The sequence below is a fragment of the Condylura cristata genome, unplaced genomic scaffold (assembly GCF_000260355.1).
Source record: "Condylura cristata isolate star-nosed mole 26May11 unplaced genomic scaffold, ConCri1.0 scaffold00036, whole genome shotgun sequence".
NCBI classification, from domain to species: Eukaryota; Metazoa; Chordata; class Mammalia; order Eulipotyphla; family Talpidae; genus Condylura; species Condylura cristata.
Window position 1 is genome coordinate 8728382 of NW_004567137.1, and position 13808 is coordinate 8742189.

A 13808-nucleotide genomic window follows, 5' to 3' on the forward strand; every position below is an offset into this window, starting at 1 on the left:
AAGAAATAGCAACATTTCCTGCAAGTCTCCCTGGGAATGCAGAGTTCCCCAGAGCCCACTTGTATACTGCCTGTGACAATTACCATTTAATTCACATGGGTTAATCCAAAGAACAAGTGACAATTCAGTCAAGCACTTAAAATCTCTGGCACTCACACACGTTCTCCATTTACCTAGATAGCTATCAGTAACCGACAGACTACCCATTATAGAATCACTATCATAGAACTATGATGAAAAACTTCAGGCAGTTTACTCAAGTACTTGCAGGTTTTTAAACTATTTGGCCTCACACACAAACTCGTGGATTGCTTTTATTTGGGGGCTTTTCAATGTTATGGCCTGAATTCATAGGTATTGAGGTAAGGATGATTAACACACCAGTATAACTACCTCCTCATCTAAGCCCTAGCAAAATCACTAGCTTATCACAATATGCTTTCCTACTGATTCAGAAGTAGGTCTCCAAATTCTCCTGCATACATTGCTCCAAACTGCTACTGCTGATCAATTAACTGCAACACTAAGTGAAGGTTATTTACGAGCTCTGGCTGTCCATTCCGTCAGTGGTCTGCAATGAGCCAGAGGTCCCGGTCCTCGCAGGCTTATGTAGTCCTTTCCCTCTCTAAATTCTGGTCTTGGCTGCGTGGCTTGTTTGGTCAACAGGACACAAGCAAGCGTAATGCAAGCAGAGGCTTAGAAGGGACTTGCACAGAGGAACTGGTCCTTTTGAAATGTTCCTGCCTAGAAATCTGGTGCCATGTTATAAAGAAACTTTAGACAGACCACTGAGTGTAGGCTGTCACTAGGAGAGAACTGGATGTCTCAGCCAGGTTCCAGCTGAGTGGATCTGCCTAAGAGTCCTGGGTTATACTACATGAAACAAGAATGACCTCACTGAGCCTAGTACAATACCAAAAAGGTAAAAAATGACCAACAACTATTGCTTATATCCCTGAATTTTGGGGGAGTTGGTAAAGAAGTAACAGATCACTGAAAGAGATTTGATTTTGAGCCTTATTTAAAACTATCTGAGTCACTCATAATATTCTTACAACACTCTTAACACTGGACATATTCTGTCCAATCCAATAAGTTGCAGAGAAAGGGGGACACACTCAAACAGTCTCGTTCAATAACGGGAGGGACACAAATCTGTACAAATCTTATCAAGGACAGCTGGACAAGATGTTGGATGATGAACCTTTAAAAACGCTTTTTAAAAAAAAGCATAATTTCCCAATATTCCAAGTCTAGGAATATCTATTCCAAGTCTAGATATTCATATAAGAAATAATTATTTTTGTAAGTTCCTTTTAATTAAACTGAACTCTCTACTATACTGCATTTGTTCTGACAATTATGGAGGCAATGTTTTCAACATAAGAGTATATCATCTGAAATATCAGCTAATAAGTAAATGAATGAATAAATGAAATATGACCTTTGGGGAGCCCAATTATAGTGTGACGGGAAGGGTAAGGGGTCAAAGTGATCTGTTATTCCTAACTATTAAACAGCTAAGGTATACTGTCTACCTTAAGATTTATCACTTTATAGATAAGATCACTATATCCATAGCTATACATGTCTTTATATGAATACCATATATGTAAAAAATTAGACACACATTTTTCTCACAGTAATAAGTTAGAACAAAGTAACCACCTAAAAATAATGATAAGACAGATCATACATTTACAGGACCTACAATATAACGTTAATGAAAAAAGCATTCAACTGTAATAGCATACAGACCCATATCTTTAAACACTCATTATTTGATTTAGAATAATTTTCTTTACCAACAATAAAATTTTTTGATATTTTTAATGGGTTAACATTGGTTTACACATTGCCTTTATTATAGGTGTAGGACACCTCCACACCTCCCCTTCAGGTATTGTTGCCACAGTACACCCACCACCATCAAAAATGTTAAATACCATTATTAGAATGCACATATATTTTGTGATGGAACAAGTTTTTAAAAAATAAATATAGTAAAATAAAACAGAGGGAAGAAATTAAATTTAACATGTTACTTTCCCTATATGACTACCTTGTATTATCAAACTTAGGCAAGGAGTTATTTCTTTTCAAGACTCTGCCATTTCAAATTCTAGGTTGAACAGCTTTATAATAAATATTTAATATAACAGGTATTATATGCACCTTCAACTGAGTTCTGCAAAAGCTGTTGGAATTAATTAAATATGAACACCAGCACTATTTTTGATCTCAGAAGCGAATTCTTTCCTTCCCTAAGACCATGTCTATGCAAAGAAATGATACATGTAAAAGAATCCAAGCCACCGGGAAGGGCTGTACTGAACATCTATGGAAGGAGAGAAGGGTTAAGTTTGGTAGCATTACTCAACACTGATGCTATTTGGGGATTATTCTCAGATGTGCCAGTAATTTCAGAAGAATCCCTGCCCCACAATGGTAGGGTGGAGATTTAATCACAGAGATACTGGCTTCCTCAACCTCCCTTTTCCCCAAGGTCAGTATGTGACTGGTTTCTAAAGATTGCGCCTCAGAACTCTGTACTTCTCTTTATTCTCCCGTGCTGTGTATCCTCAACTGCTCCCTCTGCGAGGTACAGCAAAAGGCTTTGTTGAAGAACACTGATGCTGTGATTCCTTACAAGTCTGCAGGTTCAAGACTTCCATGGACTTTGGCACTCTGCACTATTTTACAAGGGTGGGACAGTAGCTTCCTGATCATTTAATCTTTCACACCTCAACCTCCTGCAATAAACTGGGTCTTTCTCTCTAATCACATGGTTTCTGGAAGGCTTATCCATCTGGAAGTAATCTTGGCTCCAGCCAAAGACAGACAATCACTGCATCAGTGCTCACTCCAGCAAATGGGCTTCTCATCCAAAATGGATCAAATCCTTGTCCCAGACTCTTCCACTTGGGAGTAGAGATGAAACCCTATCTTTTGGGTTAAAAACCCAAATGGTTGTAATTTTGGGCTGCAGGTCACCATTTCTGTGGTTAAATGGAGAGAGGCTTTCTAGAGTGAAGGAAGGTGGGTGAGGAAGAGTCTCAAGAACTCACTGAGTCCTACGCGGATGGCAAGTTGGAAGCAGAAAAATGTCCCCCTAAATTCAGAACGGCCTAAACACTCGCTTTTCTCACAGTGTGTTTCAAGTTTTTTTCTCAGTCTGTTTCAAGTTTTTAGTTTAAACATCCTACTGGGTGCTGCAAACACGAAGTTCACTCTGACACCATTTGGCCATCAGAGATTTAACAGTAGGAGGGACTCTCTCTAGAGCTGCGTAAGTGACTGGCTACTTCTGAAAACACTTCCCAAGGAGTTCAAGGGCGACTTTGAGAGCACAGAGCTCCCCAAGGGGCTCTGAAACTTCTACCATTTGCACCTCTCAAGGACCACTTTCTGTTCTTCTCAGGACTCTCTAGCACCCAGTGTTTTGAGATCTGGTCTACACTTGCTTTACCCATACAATTCATCATAGTACAGAGGTCAGCATCTCCCTGGTTCTCCAGAAGCCAAAGTAACATGAACCATGTAAATCTCTACATTGAAATGGCTTGGTCATTGGCAAGCTTGGGTGTCACTGTTTCTCACCCAGCCGGGCCCTGCATTATCCTGGCTTTCCCAAGGATCAGGCCCTGCATCCTGCTGCTCCTGAGTAGATTCTGCCTGTCTCTCGAAGGAGAACCACATACACCCAAATCCACAACGGCTGACTTATGTATTCACATTGGGGTAGAAAAAAGCCCCACAGAGGGAGCCAAGTTACAAGGTTTCTGACTAAGCATGAACTAAGCTGACTGTCATTATCAAAATTCACTCAATAAATACATATTGATCGAACCTACTATGAGAAAGGCTTAGGCCATGGGACTTAAGCACAGGCAGTAACAAGGGCTTTCACAGATCATGTCCACCCTGGGGGGCTCGGTGCTACCTGGGTGCCACACGTGCCTCCACCTGAAATGTGTCCAGGTTAAGTATGTCCCTGAAGTAAGGGTTAAGGCAGTGGCTTCCTATGGTCACTCTCTTTCCCTCTGAAAAGCTATTATTAGTCAGTGGTAACTAATAATCACTGGCTGATTAAAAGAAATACAGTAATTATACAATTTAAAATATTTCATCCCAAGTCTGTTAGCTTGAAGGAAAAATATTAGGAGAAAAATCTCTTGGGGGCACAGACTTATTTTCAAGACTTTGTTAGCCTCCCAAAATCTTGTAACAGCACAGCAGAGGGACATCGCAGAGGGTGGTTTGTCTGCTGGGCCCTGGATGCCTCCACCGTCCCTGAGTGTCAGCCGCCATGTGAACACTGAAGGCCACAGGGCCGAGGAGGGAAGCTCTTGCTCTGGTTTCACCTCCTTTATTTTCCCCACACCTACTCCTTACTCCTTCCCCGCCCCCCAGGTAGCATGTACACATTCTTAGTAGGATGGTATTTACTTATCACTGCTGCTTTGCCTGACATTCTCTCCTCCACCAGCCCACCCAGAACAGAAGCATTTTGTTGAGCTGTGTCTCCTAATCACAGAGGCGCATAAACATGAGTTCAAAATGTGCTGAAGAGAATTCAAAATCAGAATGCATCATCCATGAACGCCTGAGCGGAAGTCTTTGCTGCTGGGGCTGATGGTAGTCACAATCAGTTGGCTAAGCCTGGCCTTGCAGGAGGAGGTATGGGACAACATTGGTGGCAGTTTTCTCAGTTTCCGCACCTCACCCGTCTGCCCCGTCTTCAGGGGCAACACTCGGTTCTCAACATTTCAGGTGCTGCTCAGATTTTGCTTTTCAAGTGACTTTGCACTGCTCTGTTCCTGTCCTTAAATTTTCAGAGGTAGGCTTCTTTCTGTTATTCCTTATGTTTGTAAGAAAGACCTCACCCAGGACCTCTCCTACTGGCCACCCAAAAGAGCTGGTCAGAGCATGATGTAATCCTCGCTGTGCTTATCACAGTCTGCAATTTGTGTGATTACTTTATTACTGTCTCTCCCACTAATTTCACATGTATACTTCACAGCACTTATCAGGGTCTGCAATCTGTGAGGTTACCTTTCATCACTCGCTCTCCCACTATTTCAACTGCAAGCTCCTTAAGAGTGAAGTCCATGTCTGCTTCCTTCACAAAGCCTAACATACTTGTGAGTAAATAGTATTTGTTGAACGACTAACTGGACCCAGAAATAAGCATGCCTTTTCCAACTTGGAGCTATACATATTGGTATAGAGTTCATTTAGGTAGCTGAGACAGGCTACTGGGGAGAGAACACTGTGTTTTGTATGTGTGAGGGAAGAACAGAAGATAACACTGGAAGTCCTTTGGGAAGACCAAGTTTTCACCACCTAAAATGCTATGTCCTCTGGAGACACACAGTTCAAAACCAAACCAACATTAAGTGACCTAGAGCTACTCTCCCGCTCCCCTCACCCACTCTTCTTTCTGGTTAAGGGCATCAACCATTCTCGGAGTCCCTAAAACACAAAGGCTCTGAGAAGCTCTTTTCCTTTCCTCCATCAACCTCCTGACTCAGTTTACTCCTCTTGCAATTTCGACCATTGTCCACCTTCCTTTTCAGCCCCATGGCCACTAACTAGCTGCAAGAAACTAAATGCCACATGACAGCAACACACCCCATATGGGTCTCCTTGCAGGCCTGCCCCCTTCTACTCTGTGCATCCATTATTAAAATCTCCCATGTAACCTCACTGGATGCCAGTAACACGGTACCATGGAGCACCTGTGAAAATGAAAACCTCAGCTGGACATACAAAGACCAGACACTACACAGCTCAAAAAGCATTTACCTCCCTTTATCACAGCATTTTCCTAACCACCACTTAAGTAAGGTAGCTACTACTACTCATCACACACATTCTAGATGTGCCCACTCCCATGAATTTTCCTGCCAATCTTGTATCAATCCAGCTAGTTCACATCCCTTCTCCTAATTCACATCCTACCTCCTCCTTCATGCCTTTCCAGGACAGTCTGAGCTATTTTGCCTCTTCTTCCTTGTTTTTATGATCCCACCAACAGATCACGAATAGCATGTTTTCACCATTAATCCCAATGTACGCATTTGTACATGCAACATGTAATTGCTAACCGCACCTTATAAATTCTTGGCTCAAGAGAAATGAAAAGACCACAGGAACAGAACCACTGCTAATGAAGTCAAAGAACCCTGGGTTCCCCTCCTTGGTTCTCCCGACACCTTATCTTTTTCTAGTCTTTATTTCTTCCCCTTTCCTAAACACACACTAGCTTCGACAATTTACAAAAAAGAGGCCTATGAAGAGTAGAGGTAAAATCACTTGAGAAATCCAGAAAGGGTTATCCAAATGCAGCCACACAGGTGTGGGGATCTCTTTGCTCTATCCAATTAGCTCTTTCAAAGACTAGAAGCCAGGAGCATCAGACACCACCTATATGGACACTGACTAGATAGACGCCAGGCACTGAGCGAAACACAGAACCTCAAGGAAAGGACACTGAGCAGGCTCAGTCCTGAGCTGGGATCCTGGGGCTACAAAAAAGGACAAAGGGATGCCACAGGAAAATCCACTCTGGTCACCAGTCCTGGTGTCCCGATCATGAAATGCTAACGGTGTTTTGTCATTGAAACACTTATTTATAGCCAACTTTCCAAATCTGTCACAGCACACACACTCATCCTTTAGGAAGGTGCCATTTTTTTAAATCACAGGTTGTTGTATTTTTTTTGTTTTGTTTTTCCTACTAGGCTATTGGCTCTAGGAAGACAAGGCCCCTGTTGGGCTCGCTCCCGGTGAATTACCAAGCACCTAGAACAGTGCCTGGCAATCACTAGGTGCTTCTGAGGGGAGGTAAGAGGATAATCAAATGCCAAGGAGAGGTTAATAAAATACTAGTCTACAGGATTTGAGGGTGTAGATCAAGCTTTTATTTGTCGGTTGACTGACTTGTTTTTATGAAATGATTGCCTCTAGTCTCGAGCAACCAACTAGAGATGTTTTTATCCTGTTTGTGGAAAATAAATAATAGGCTATTATGAAGGATAAGTTTGTTTCACACCATGCTGAAGTGCCTAGCACTAAATGACTCCATACACCCAACTCAATCTTCTTAACACAATATGTGTGGTCCATATAGTAAAACTCCTTGGAAGTTTAGACTGTACTTTATTCTTGTGCCTAATGAATTAGCATAAGAGCTTTACACATTTAAGAATCACATACTACCGTCCAAAGCTTTCACATGAAAATGAAAAAGCAACACAATCTCCATGAATTGCTTGCAAGCATTATATGGCAGTAGTAAGCAAAATCCAGCCATGACACATCAGAACAAACACACCAACACATCTTAAATATCAAATACATTGTAACATACATTAACATTCTTGTAGTAGTTATAGTCCCCATCTTTCCCTATATTTTGAGTGATGATCCATTTATGAAGACACATTTCACCTGCAACCTGAAATAGTCATTCCATACTAGAAATCCCTTCAATGCAGATAAGGAATTTTTAGCACACTTCAGATCCAGCCATCACAGATACAGACATGAAACTCTAGTCATCAAAATCAAACATAGCTCCATCTGTATATCTGAGAAAAAGTTTATTTTTCAGAAACTGTAAGTCAAGGAAAATGCAATATGAAAATACAACCGCATCATATATACACTATATTTGTACTCTGAGAAGACTTTTTGATCCCAATATGCCACATATGAAGATGACCTTTAGATAATCCTAACAAAGTTTCTCAATATTCAGTGCAGACTGTTTTAGATTTACTTGACATGTAAGTTAACAATCTTCAAGCTTTGAAGTAGAGAAAGAGTCAATGACACATCCATTTTCAGCTACCGTGACCTATCATTACAGTCATTAAGCAGCATTTTCAAGGCGTAAGCAGAGAGCTTCCTAACTTCCAAAAATATATGATTATCTTCTGTATGGGCTAAGTTATTTAAATATTTAAAACTGCACTTTATAAATTATAAAATTCACTGATAATTGTCTGCATTCTTTCTCAAAGACAAACAGCCTTAATTAAGTTTTAAAAAGCAGCATGGAAACTCAATAATCAAATTCAAACTGTTTATACATATTTACGTGTATGTGTGTATATACACACTCACACACACATACACATACACATATATACACAATACTGTAATTTAGAGGATGGCATGGGTGATGACAGAAAAACAACTTTTCTTAGATAAAAATTAAAGTATTAAATATTTATGTTTCAAATAAAGAACATATTTTCAAATACTAACATTTTTGATCAAGTGGATTTGAAGTAAAATACAGTCTCTACATTATATTTTCTGATATATAATGTCAACATTTATTAAACAACCAATTTCAAAAAGTGGTAAAGTAAACTGATCCAACCCAAAACTATACAACTCTTACTCTGATCAGGGCTTTGTTGACACTGTTATTATTATTTGCTGTTTCCATGCAGCTGTGCTGGGGAGATAGGTAGACATAACACAAAATGTAGAAACACAGAGAAAGAATACCTATCTATTACACAGGTCTCTGTGGCTAGCTACACAAAGCTGAAAGCAAGAAATTTAATGGCTGAGCAGGTCAGACAAGCTAAGTTGTTTTCCACAGTTCCCATCATCTCTTCACAGATCTCTTCACTGCATTCAGTATTTTGTAAAATATACAAAATACGCAGAGAGTATTAAATTCAAAGAAGCTTAAAAATGGCATAGAATTCAGAAGATGCCTTTTGAGTAAGTCCAAAGTCTGTTCAAAAGGCCGTGCCCGGCGGCCAGCCCCTTCATTGCTCCCCAGGCCAATACGCCTTTCTCTGTGACTCACAGATGCCACCATTACCACAGAGTCATCAACACCACGAAACCCAAGGATAAACTCGCTTTGACAATTTACCGTGTCAATATCCATTCAAGAATTTTAGGAGTGCAATGTACCTCACTTGGGAACAGAGGTAGAAACAACTCAAGTTTATAGGTCTCCCTTCCCGCTAAGGGAGTCTCCCAGCCAAACAGGATTAGGGATAGCAAGAGGGTCAACTTTTATGGACCTTTCTTTCTATCTTCCTTCTTTTCATGTGAGCAAAATTCATGCTCACTATATCACCTCTTTTTCTTATGATTTGATCAATAACCTCCTTTCTTCAACTCTGAAAGAACAGTGAGAAATATGCTCATCACCATGAATCACTTTCTTACTTCAGACTCCTATCCTTCCACGATGAACAATCTAAATATAGTCCATGTTCCTGCTGTTTCTCATCTTGCTGTCTTTGCAGACTGAAAGTTCTAAAGGCTTGTTTCTGTTATTTTATTGCTGTGGCAGTGAGACAATGGAAATGATAATTCTTTAGACTACTCCTAAGACTAAAATGAGATTCAGAGATGATAATATAGGTGAAAGCACTTTGCAAGTTGTAAAGTTTAAGATAAAAGTAGTGCCTTTATCATATTAGAATGATTAAAGTATCCCCAATGACTCATAACAATACAAGTAAAAAATTCTAGGAAATTACACTCTACATTAGGGATTAAACTAATCTTAAAAGAAATTAATGTTCTGACATAACCCACAAAGAAAAGCAGGAACATCTAAAAACTAACAAATCATATTTGCCAATGGTTATTTTATCTAAAATAAGTTGAATGAGTGATAAATTTCTATGACATGCTCAATTTTAAGACAAGTTACTTTCATAACATAAATTATCATTGCTACTTGTGGACAAAATTACTGATAGCTTATTAATTCCCATGATTAAAACCCTCTAGCTTAAAAGTTTTTTTTAGAGTTAAAGTGAAATGATTACAGGTTTCATAATATTATCATCAGTTTCCTGGGAAACTTACTCAGGCATAACACTCAAATAAGATTCTAATTTGTTTAAGTCAACATGAAAGAAAATCATCAAAATGGCGAGGCAAACAAAAGAAAACTAAATATTTGCAACAGCTTAGTTCTAAATTAAAACATACATTTCAACCCACACCGAAATATATAACATTCATTACTGTCAAACATTCATCTAAGAAAATACACAATCACTGATATTAAAATTAAGAATTGCAGTATTACTGCTACTAGGTTTACTCTATCGTAGTTAAAATTAAATTGGGTAAAAATAAATGAATTCCAACAAAAACCTCTTTCTGCATACACAGCAATAATATAGTCAAATCCTCATGGGAATGCAAACTCCCTTTCATTCAGGATAAGAACCACTACTAGAAAACTACTTTATGATTCTGCATGGTACTCATATCAGTAGCTTTTAGCCATCTTCTAATGTGTAACATTATCTCAAAAAAAAAAAAAAGTGGAAAACACCCAAGAACCACATCATGAAACTAACCATTTCTGGGTCTTCAGCTTTCACTGCTTCTATATCTAAAATCTAACATTCCTAATGCCTACAAATATCTCTTGCCATTTTATATAAATACCACTCTAAAAAAATATTTAAACCAGGCAAGTAACTGTAATTTAATAGATACATGGTATGATATTAAAACCATCACTTAGTAAAAGATCTGACTGGACCCTATGAAATAAAGGGACCTTTGGCTAAGTATCTGTTATATTGATAAACTTTGACATTTCAACCAAATCTTGGTGACCAAAGTACTCTCTTTCAAACCTTGGTTCCCCAATAGCAAACATTTTTTAAAAACAACAACAACCTCTAAATAAATACTAATTTTAAATTAAGATAAAACCACCTTATTTTCTCATGTGGGAGGCAGCTAAAAAATTCTCCACGAAATACTGACCCCAAACATTGCTTTTATCTCCAAGTATTACCCAGTTAACTCTGAACAGAAATTAATTCAATAGACTGTACAATTAGTTTATCAGTCAGAACAGACTAGTTATTTCTTCTTCTGTAGGTGCTACTGAAAGCTTTTTATTCAAACATCAGTAAAACAACTTGATACATCTCAAAAAAATAATTATTTAAATAATCAGAAGCAAACTGCAAACTGTGCTTAAACAGATGTTCAGGAAACATTCAATATGTATTTGATGTTTTACTTTCAGCCTTGTCATTGGCCATTGGATTGTAACCCAGCTTACATCATTTTGCCACTCCTTACACAGCTCTGGTCCAAATACACAAGAACAGAATTTACTAAATAAAAAAAAAGATGGCAACCTAAGTCAAGGATTTTTTTGTTTTCTCTCGCTTCTTAACACTGAGAACCAAAGGGTACACATTTAAGAACTATAATGCTAAAGACAAAACACTAATAATGTCCATATACCCAGGAATGAATGAATACATAAATGCCAAAAATTCCCAAATGAATGAATGTCCAGGCAAAATACAGGAAGCTAAGTGTCATCTTTTCTCTCAAAATTCTCTCACTATATATAGGATAAACTCAACAATACATTAGAAACCTTTAAAAACCATAGAGACACAACTACCTGACTGAAGATTAACCACAACATTGGAATTACCAAGGGGGAGGGGGGAAATCACAATTAAAAAAACTCACTTAATATAGTATCTTGCACCTTCAAAAGTATATGCTTCTTCCCAGCCAGTTGGCAAATCTGGAAAACATATTTCACAATTAGTATCACATCAGTGGGACAGCAAAGTGAGTTTCAATTCATTTTAATTATTCATTTTCATGTCAGCTATCTTCATTTATTAAGTTTTGGAACTTCCCTCTCCCCCTCCATAACTGTTGGACTGATGATAAGACTCATTTTAGGGAAAATGACAGTTCAAATTTAAAGCCACCAGAAAAACACCATCAATACTCGAGATTATCTGACATGACTACACACTTTAAAAATCAGAGCAGAGAGAATCCAGGCCCTGGCGTCCAAAAAAATGTTAAAAGGTGGGGGGTGGATGTCCTGTAATGCTAGGTGAAACACTCATGAACAGCGTGTAAAAACATAAACACAAAAACCCAACAGTTCATACAAGACAGGACCTAGAGCTTCTTAGGTAAAACCAATCTGTACTACCACAACTTTCAACTACAGAAATGAATCCACCTAAGAAGTGTCACTTGTGAGAATAAGGCTCCATAGTACTTAAGGAGGGGAAAAGAAATCTGACATCCCATTCAGGTGTATTTCTATACACTACACTTTTCGAGATGTTAAGTTTCAAGTAACAAACCTGGGAGTGATGCAGGTCAATCACAGTGTCTAACTTTATGTGCTACATCTTACTCACAAATGACCAGTGGCTGAGATTTAATCATAATACCTCTCTGCAACGTGGCGTGTATAAAACCACAGCGTCAAAGCAAAGCAACCAAAGCAGAAAAAAATCATGACCCTGTCATTCAAAAAAAAAAAAATTACCTTGAAATCGTGTAATAAAATTAATTTTTTTCCATGATGTGTATGTATGTCACCAAATCCGTGGGGGCAGTCAGGACAAACCAAAATAAATGTGAAATAATTTCAATAGCATTGTGTCCTTTGTGAAATCGGTTACTATACATCAAGGCAAAGAAGCCCTCAGAGTTGAAGTAAGCATGTAAAACATCGGAAAGGTATCTTGAAATCAAAAACTGCACCGGGGAGCTAGGGAACATGACGGTGTATTAGTCAGAAAAGCCTTAAAAATGTAACCTCATCCTGTTCGATACACCAGTCTTGCCTTACCTCCTCCACCTTTTTGCAAATTTGGAGGCATTAGTCACATCACTGAACTCCAGGGTTTAATTAAAAAAAGGCAAGTTGTCTAAATTTCTGGCAACTTTAAGAGATTCACAGCATCTCACAAAGTGTCTGCAGGGCAGCTCTGCTGAAAGGCGGCCCTCACCAGCTCCGACCCAAAGTGCTCCGGAGCCTCTCCAACCTCCAGAAACAGAGGCCAGCCAGTCGGGGAACACATGTTTCATTTCAAAGGCAAACAAGTTGCACGAATGTAAACAAAGAATGACAAAAGAGTGCCGGACCAGCCCTTCTCCAGCTCCACTCACATTGAGCATTCAAGCAGCCACCAAAGGCACTAAGGCCCCGCTTCCCCGGCGAACCCCGCAAGCCCACCCCGCGGGACGCCCCCGTGCACGCCCACCGCCTGCTGGCGGTCTGTGCAACCTCGCGCCGCCGCGGGGGACTTTGAGTCCCGCTGGCCCGCACCGCAGCTGCAGGGCTGCTCCGGCGCAGGAGGGAGAGCGCCAAGCGTTTCCGGGGCTGTTGTCTGTCACACCGAGCACCCCCAAACTCCTCTCCGCCTCCTCCCTCAGTCGCCCACCCATCCTCCAGTCCCACCTAAGAGGAGGAGGAGGAAGCTGCGCGGTCGGAGGCGGCTCCGGGGAAAGGAGGAGCACGCAGGAGCCCGGCGGCCGAGGAGCGGGGTCCCGGGCTGCAGGGCGGGGAGTAGGCAAGGACTTTGTGGAGGTTGCCGGCGGCTGAGACTGGGGGCTGGGGGGCCTTCACGCGGAGGGCAAAGTCGGGATTGTGGGGCTCCTCGGAGAGCGGGGAGGGGGGCTCGGCCGAGTCCACCCCGCGGTGTGGGGGTGTCCAGGTGGAGAGGGGTTGAGGGCGCAGGGAGAGAGAGCCGCGGCCAAAGGGTGAAGAAAGGCTGAGCGCAGACGGCGTCCGGGCACGGGGACAACTCCCGCGGCGGGTCGGCCGCCCCTCTACCTGCGCCGGGCGGGCGGGCGGGCGGGAGCGCTCCGGGCTGTGTCGCTGCAGCCCCCTCGGCGCCCCTTGCCCCGCTCACGCTCCTCTCTGCCCCTTCTGTCCCCGCAGCGAAGAGGCCAAGAGCACCACCTGGCTGCACCCCGTCACCGGCGAGGCCGTGGTCACCGGGCACCGGCGG

General features: G+C 40.9%; 1 protein-coding gene across 3 annotated transcripts in view; it reads right to left on the reverse strand.

Moving 5' to 3' along the window:
• The window catches only part of PLEKHA5 (pleckstrin homology domain containing, family A member 5), a 213310-nt gene extending 201747 nt beyond the window's left edge, over positions 1-11563 (reverse strand). For all 3 annotated transcript variants that reach the window (XM_004693235.2, XM_012732834.1, XM_012732836.1), the window contains exon 1: positions 11509-11563. The gene's annotated coding sequence lies outside the window, so the exon portion shown is untranslated. The remainder of the gene's footprint in view (positions 1-11508) is intronic.
• Positions 11564-13808: the final 2245 nt, after the last annotated feature.